Source organism: Pyrus communis, chromosome 2 (genome assembly GCF_041283825.1).
Source record: "Pyrus communis isolate YQ-2024b chromosome 2, ASM4128382v1, whole genome shotgun sequence".
Taxonomy (NCBI): domain Eukaryota; kingdom Viridiplantae; phylum Streptophyta; class Magnoliopsida; order Rosales; family Rosaceae; genus Pyrus; species Pyrus communis.
Window position 1 is genome coordinate 13,431,916 of NC_142566.1, and position 8,502 is coordinate 13,440,417.

At 35.8% G+C, this 8,502-nt stretch overlaps 1 long non-coding RNA gene across 1 annotated transcript; it reads left to right on the forward strand.

Moving 5' to 3' along the window:
* Nucleotides 1-2,581: 2,581 nt before the first annotated feature.
* On the forward strand, nt 2,582-4,643 carry LOC148698592 (uncharacterized). Its single transcript, XR_015955692.1, has 2 exons — nt 2,582-2,998; nt 4,287-4,643. It is a non-coding gene; the product is annotated as an uncharacterized LOC148698592 (long non-coding RNA).
* The last annotated feature ends 3,859 nt before the right edge of the window (nt 4,644-8,502 follow it).

Below are 8,502 nucleotides of genomic sequence, written 5' to 3' on the forward strand. Positions count from 1 at the left end.
TGAATATCAATTTGAGTACTAGGGTTCCGCCGTCACCTTAACAATCCTAAATAGTTCTTTCAATTACTTATGAATTACACACTCATATTTCGAAGGTTAGGTTTTCCTAAAGTATGCCCTACTTGGAACCTCCAACATAGAATGTATATCTAACATGCAACCCGCCCGTGACGTCCAGATCGAATGTGAACATGCAAGACTCATTAAGTTTTATGAAAACCTTCTGAAAAACCATATAACCCTTAAGATGTGTCATCCATCCTACGAAGTTACACATATTAACCACAAGAAGCCAGCGCAAATTTCAAGGACAGCCCACCCCCAAAATTGCATCAAATTACTTTTTTAAACATCCTAATAGTGGCCAATCATCAAGACAATTAGATAGTTTAAAGCATAGTGATTAATAATTCAAAGTACGCATGTATAATATCATAAGCAAATTGAAAAGAAACTACATATTCTTGCTAAGGCTCATGGCCTCACCTTAGCAAACGAAACTAGTTACTAACAACCATAAAACAAAATATTATTAAAAACATGGATAGAAAACACCTTGAAAATAAGCTTGAATCATCAAGGCTCTCTAAAGCCAAAGTATTGCGTTCTCCCCCCTTTGTTGCGTAGCAAACCCTAATGGCTAACAAGCCTTATTTATACTACTAGAAAATAAAACCCTACATCGAAAGGTCTTAGAATAAAACTAGGAAACATAATTAAATGATAAAACAGAATATAAAAGGTTTCCTATTTGAACTAGAATTCGGAGTTCTCAGAAAATCACACTTTTGACTGACCAAATAAACTCTGATATGATCCCTAAAGGTCTCCTTTTAAAGCTGAAGATGTCCCCTACAAATCCGCAGAAGGAGTCTTCCTCAAAATAAGCCATCTTGACCTCCAAAATACTCAAAACGTCCAAAAACGTCAATCTGGGAAAGCTGCGCGCTGGGTCTTTATTTCATCGCCACAGTCAAACGACTTAGTAGAAAAATCTGGAATTTTGATACAATCATCTTGAAAGATTCATGAACATCCTCCAATTAGAATCACTCCAAAATTCATCCGTTTGATCACTTTTTGCTCCAGAGGAATTTGAATGTCCTACATTGAAAATACATTGCAAAGTATCAAAATTCTACCAAAATAACCCATAAATTAATACCAAGAATAGGGTAAAATATATCGTAAAATATCGACTCATCAAAATACCCCCAAACTTAGCTTTTTGCTTGTCCTCAAGCAAAGCAAAACTAAAAAACAAAGATAAAAACTAGCAAACTTAAAAACTTTATTAAAACTCAACTAGACAAAATTTTCATCTTCAAGTTGCAATCCATAGAAAACATTAAAAATTAAAACATCTTTCCAAAAGTTCCAACGAATCCCACCACAGAGTCTAAGCTATTTAGAATCAATTATAAAAGAATTCATGAACTTCCTTTGGTGTAAAGTGAACCGACATGGCTAAGGAGACTCAACTAAAACCCTTACCTCTCGTCCTTCTTTATTTCACTCATATTAACTTTATATAATAAAAAATAAAAAATAAAATTCTCTTTTCTATTTTTTCTTCTTTTTTTTTTTTTTTTTTTCTGTAACAGTAGTGGTCGTGCAATGTCAGTTCACTTAAGCTTTCGATCCAACCCATGTAGCGAGCTTTAGGTCAATGACTCCCAAACCACAATGGCTTTAGGGCACTAGGTGTAGAACACCCCTAAGGACTTATTAACTTGAGCTGAAAAGGCTACGAAACCAACTAACCACCCCGCCCCATGCCAAGACTCTACCGTTTGACACAAGAATCACTGTTGATCAGGCAGGACTGGCCCGGTTACTAAGCAAAGCCTCGGGTGGAACAATTATTACTTTATTTATAACACATACTAAACTTTACTTTAAAACAAAAATTAAATTAAACTTAGACTAAAGTAAGTGTTTCAATCTCACTCCCCACAAACCATGTTGATGTGAAAACTTAGACTAAAGTAAGTGTTTCAATCTCACTCCCCACAAACCATGTTGATGTGAATGAGTAAATTTTCAAAGTATAACTTATGAATTAGTGTCTAAGCAACAAAAAATAGAAAAGACTCTATTATGGGATTAGCATTCACCATGTCCATTTGTTCTAACGTTTAAATTAATCTATGAATTAACTTAAAATTTGAAATTTTTTAAACTTTGACTCAAAAATTAAAAATCTAAAAATTCTTATTTCCCAACCCCAAACTTAAATCATACATTGTCCTCAAGGTGTGGAAAATAAAAGAAAAGAAAAGAAAAATAAATATTAAAACGAAACCTAACTAAACCTAACAATAATTAAAAGATAGTAAAGGAAAATAACAACAAAAACGAAATGAAAAGGGACAAAATAAATAGATAAAGAAAAGAAAAGAATGCACCTGGTTTGAAAATGTGGACTTGGCATTGGACATGGGGCAGGATGCAAAGAAACACAGTGCAAGAGTGGTAGCCACGGAAACCAGAAGACTGGGCTCTGAAAAAATCCATCCACTTAACCAGCCCACGTGATGGCAGACACCACAAACAGAAGTTACACGGCTCGAACACATGCAATACACATGGGTGACTGAAACCCTAAAGCTCCACTATACAAATTAAAACACACCTTATTGCCATCATTTTTCTTTACTGAGAGCTATCTCGAGCCCAGAGCCAACAGCTCTTTATCTCTAACCTTCATCCATCTCTATAGCCATGCCACCATAGCCATTTTGTCCAAAATCGTGACTGATGTTCGAACTACAACCTACCACCCCCAAACTTCGAGTTTGAGAAATGAAAACCGGGAACTCTAAAGCCATACCCGCAACCCTAGATCCATCACATTGCGCAGCCAGCACTGGGATCTTTGTCCTCCATGGCAGATAAAAATGCTCACTCTCCTTCTCATGCATGTGTATCTTGTGCAGGACTTTCAAATCCACCGCAGGAAACAACCCAAATCGTAGATCTTAAGGTTGAACGAAAGGTATAAATTTTCAACTGCGATTTGGATGAATAGATTATGTGAATATGTGTCTTTGTGGCCATTTTGTTCATGTGGTTTGGTCAGTGTGTGGCTTCTGTCTCACATCCATAGGTCTGAAAGTCTCCAATTTTTTTTTTCTATGCATGCTGCCCTGAATAATATGATGAATATTGAGCTAAACAATGCACCAACTGGATCCTTGGTTTGCATGAACAGTTGTGCTCTCCTTTTGTGTTACTTGGTCCACCCCCAAACTTGTATGTAATGGAATTTGTAAGTGACAGAGTGAGCGAAAGTTTCCAATCAAGGCAGAGAGTAGCACAGTAAACCCCCATTGTGGGTATTTCAGAACTGATTTTCATCCGTTGAGGTCTGATGAATGTGGATGAATGAATGATGCTGAAAGCATGATTCAGTTGAATTTTGCGCGCTTAATGGATATTTAGGGCCCTTCGAGTCCAAATGCAACCTGCAAAAACACAAATTAAAAATCTAATTAGAAGAAATCCCTAAATAAAATACTAATTAACTAAAAACAATTGCTGTTTTTGTGTTTTCAAGTTTTTTATTTTTCTTTTTGTTTTTTTGGTGATAAAGACTAGAAGGAAGAAAATAAAATGAACAACGAAAATAAAAAGAAAAGAGTTTAGAAAAATTGGATTGCCTGCCAATAAGCGCTTTAGTTAATGTCCACTAGACGGATTTGAAAGAAACTGGTGATCACATCGCTTGTTCTTGTAGAGTCAAGCAATCCTTGATAGCATCATACAGCAACAATAGGTACAGAATGAGATGATGTTTGTCAATTATGTGTTTCAGGTGAGTGGTTGAATCCTTCATACTTGGCCTTCTATGTGAATGAATCTTTGTAATCAAATAGGACCCTTTCCAGTGAGGCTTGTGTCTCCAATGAGCTGACTTAGATCTTGTATTTAACACCCACAATTTCTGCACTGGCCGAATTTCTTGACAAAGAGTTTGGCTGCCGTTGAGTTTTTTCTTCATTCCTATGTAGAATTTAGCCTGCTTGTAGGATTTTTCATGAATTTCCTTGGGTTTAATGGGCTGTGCAGACGCAGTGTCTGTGAAAGCAGCTAAAACATTTTTATCAGTAGCTGCTTGTCGTGTTCCAAGGTTACAGTCTCCAAGTGTCGACCATGTGATTTTCCAGAATCTGATTTGTTGTGAACTGCCCTGTTCAACTCGTCAGTTTCAATACATTGATGTAGCTTAGTGGGTTGCCTTACAATCTCGGGATAGTGTATGAGTGGCACACAAACTTTTGTAGGAGCTGATTCTATGGAAATTTCAAGGTCATCAGGGGTTGTTTCCTCCTTTGGGCGTGAATAACAGGCAGATGGCTCATCGATTCCTGCATCAACCTCTTGATCATCATAGCTTCTCCCACGGTTTACTGCTTGAATTTGAAATCCTTGATTGGTTATTTCTATGTACAATTCAGTTGATTCCAACAATTTAGATAGTTTGTCCTCCACCTAAGGCTCCTCAAAATAGTGCTTAAGATGCTTTTACAAACTTGGGGTGTAGAACTTTGAATATGGATTATTTCTTTCCGAGTTGTTTCTCATATTGATGTGCTCTTGGATAAAATCTGGAAAATATTGCTTCTAAGGACATTGTAAAATATTTTGGGTCTTCAAATAGCAAAGTGCACAAATTGTAGGTTTAAATCCATAAAAACCCCATTCTGCAGAGTTAACCCATAAGGCCAGTCTTCCTGGTTGTATATTAAATCCAGGAGGAGGAACAAATTCCATTAGTGTACTGCTCTCAAAATCAAGTTGTAACTTAAAAAAAATAAAATCAAGTAAATAAAAAGTTATATACAAAAATAATTAACTAAGAATATGATAAACACAAATTATTTAAAACAATCCCCGGCGACGGTGCCAATTTCTTGATAGGGATTTTACCACCTGCAAAAGTAGGGATAAAAACACTTAAAAATATTTACAAGAGTACTAGGTTGTCGTAGTATAGCGACTCAAGCAAGGTCATTTTCCGCAAGGATTGAATGAATAATTTATGTAAATACCAAATCTTAATTAACTATTTGAAAACAAAATTTGGAAAAAGCTAATTGTATGACCTAAAATATTAAAAACGAATTTAATTTAAAAAGAAAACAATTAAATAAATTGGGAAAGTAAAGAAAACAAAAGAAAATAGTTTTGAATATCAATTTGAGCACTAGGGTTCCGCCTTCACCTTAACAATCCTAAATAGTTCTTTCAATTACTTATGAATTAGACATTCATATTTCGAAGGTTAGGTTTTCCTAAAGTATGCCCTAATTGGAACCTCCAACATAGAACGTATATCTAACATGCAACCCGTCTATGACGTCCAGATCGAATGTGAATATGCAAGACTCATTAAGTTTTATGAAAACATTTTCAAAAACCATATAACCCTTAGGATGTGTGATCCATCCTAAGAAGTTACACATATTAACCACAAGAAGCCAGCATCAATTTCAAGGACAACCCTCTGCCAAAATTCCATCAAATTACTTTTCTAAACATCCTAATAGTGGTCAATCATCAAGACAATTAGATAGTTTAAAGCACAGTGATTAATAATTCAAAGTACGCATGTATAATATCATAAGCAAATTGAAAAGAAACTACATATTCTTGCTAAGGCTCGTGGCCTTGCCTCACCCTAGCAAACGAAACTAGTTACTAACAACCATAAAACAAAATATTATTAAAAACATGGCTAGAAAACACCTTGAAAATAAACTTGAATCGTCAAGGCTCTCTAAAGCCAAAGTATTGCATTCTCCCCCCTTTGTTGCGTAGCAAACCCTAATGCCTACCAAGCCTTATTTATACTACTAGAAAATAAAATCCTACCTTGAAAATGTCTTAGAATAAAACTAGGAAACATAATTAAATGATAAAACAGAAAATAAAAGGTTTCCTATTTGAACTAGAATTCGGAGTTCTCAGAAAATCACACTTTTGACTGACCAAATCAACTCCGATTTGGTCCCAAAAGCTCTTTTTTTAAATCTGAAGACGTTCCCTACAAATCCTCAGAAGGAATCTTCCTAAAAATATACCATCTTGACCTCAAAAATACTGAAACGTCAGTCTGGGAAAGCTACGCGCTGGGCCTTTATTTCATCACCACGGTCAAACGACGTGGTAGAAAAATCTGGAATTTTGATACAATCATCTTGAAAGACTCATGAACATCCTCCAATTAGAATCACTCCAAAATTCATCTGTTTGATCACTTTTTGCTCCAGAGGAATTCGAATGTCCTACATTAAAAATACATTACAAAGTATCAAAATTCTACCAAAATAACCAATAAATTAATACTAAGAATAGGGTAAAATATATAGTAAAATATCGACTCATAATCATACAACTTGAGTTATTGGACTTGATTCCAAGCCCATAGGGCCTTGAGGCCCAAAACTAACCCGAAGACTAAAACGAACTTATTCATTTGATTAATTAACATATTAATTAATCCTAGCCATATATAATTAAACCATTTAATTATCCTTACTCATTTCCGTTGTTTCCTCAATCTCTACTTTACACATGGTGTATGATCCATTAGGTTCCTTTTTGTGAGGCAGTGGGCGATTAGAACTCTTCAAATCAATTGTGAATTGAAACTTACTTGTCAATTCTCCTTTTAGTGATTATACACCTTTAGAGCTTCCACAAACCATGAGTGACATCTAGCAGTATGTCATGGCTACCTAAACTAATCAGTAGAGGCGGAGAACCTATTCAATTTGGGATTACAATGCAATACAGTCTTTCTCTAATACGATACTCTTGACCACATTGTTTGATTTGATAATTTATTCATGTCTTCTATCCAATGTGATTCTCTTACTTATATAATTATCTTGAATGTGATTTAGAACGAATTCCTAAATCTCATTCATACTCTGACCAGAGATTCTTAATCATATCATAAACTATTCTCCCTCAAATGGTTTGAAGGTTAGAGATCCATTGTTATGCATTCACTTGCCTCCATGGCTAAGTTGCTTAACCCCAACTATGTCGTGGACATCCTTTAACAGAGTGACTTTGACATAGTCAAAGATCAATGACCTAACCATAAGACAACTATGATGCCTTAGTCAAAAGACTACTTTGCATTATCCTAACCATGAGTTTTCATGTGACATAAGTGTGAGAACTCCTTGTTGATCGCATTCAGTGGACTCATTCTCTATTAAGCACCTACATGCTTGTCTTGGTGTTAGTCATTCCAATGACTTGAGACCAGTCACTCTCTCTAAGAGAAAACATAGCACGTACTGATCTTAACGGACTGTCAATGCCCAATTGGCAATCCTATGATCAGGAATATTTAGGATATGTATACGAATGAAAATGGTCTCATGAATCTAAGTTCTTTAGATCACATTCTCCCAATTACATATTCCTTGGACTTATTGTTTAAGCATATGACTGATAGGAGCACATTTAGGCGTCTTAGTTAGCTTGTTTTCTTACATTTATGTTGTTAGTTCATAGTTATTTTAGTATTTTAAGCTATTTTCGTGTGTTTGTAGGTCCATATGGCTAAAGTAGCAAGAAGGTGCATTTTGGAGCCTTTTGGAGCAAAATTGGACTTGGAATGGATAACATATGCTTGGAGCAAAAAGAATGAATGAAATTGACGACCTAAAGATGTTAGGATTCCTAATCAAATAAGGTTTCCTACTTGAAGTAGGAAAGTTCCAAGGTTTCCTATTTTGGTTTGATCTTTCCTTATCCTAAAAGCCCCTAAGTTCCAGCAACATTGAAGGTCTCTTATGCATTTTAGGACACAAACTAAACCTTCCTTGCACCATTCTAACCCTTGTCGTGGCTCACCTTACCCTTTCCTCTCCTTGCCGTGCAAGGGGATTGTTTTTTCCCTATTTTGTGTCCCAAAATCACATTCCCTTTTAATCCTAGTCAATGCCGCACCTACATTCCTATTCTATTCTAAATCCTTGCCTAATTTCAGCCTTAAAACACATTCCCTTTCCTATTCTTCCTTCTCGTGGGTTTCCTTCCCTTTTCCCTTGGGATTCTGATTTTAAGTCTCTTTTTCCTTGATGATTTAGGCTCCAATTCTTTCCTAAACCAATTAATTAAAGTTAAGATCATTTCCCTCAAATATGTAACCCTTTGTCGCACCCCTATACAATGATTATTGACTCATATACACAACCAGCCACCATTCACCCTTCTACACCTTAATCTGCAACCCTCATCACCTTCCTTAAACCATTCCGTGTTCTTCCCTTCATCATATGTTCAACCACACATCCATACACCATTCCTCTACTTTGCAGCACTCTCTTACCAACCCAAATCCACTCCTAACCCATAAACACATACAAAATCATCCCTAAAACCCTTGTGCCGCATCATATCAAGGAAGAAGAAGAGGAGAAGAAGCCTTGGGCGTTTTTGCATTCAAGTTGGATTGTTGGAACATTTTTAGGTGTA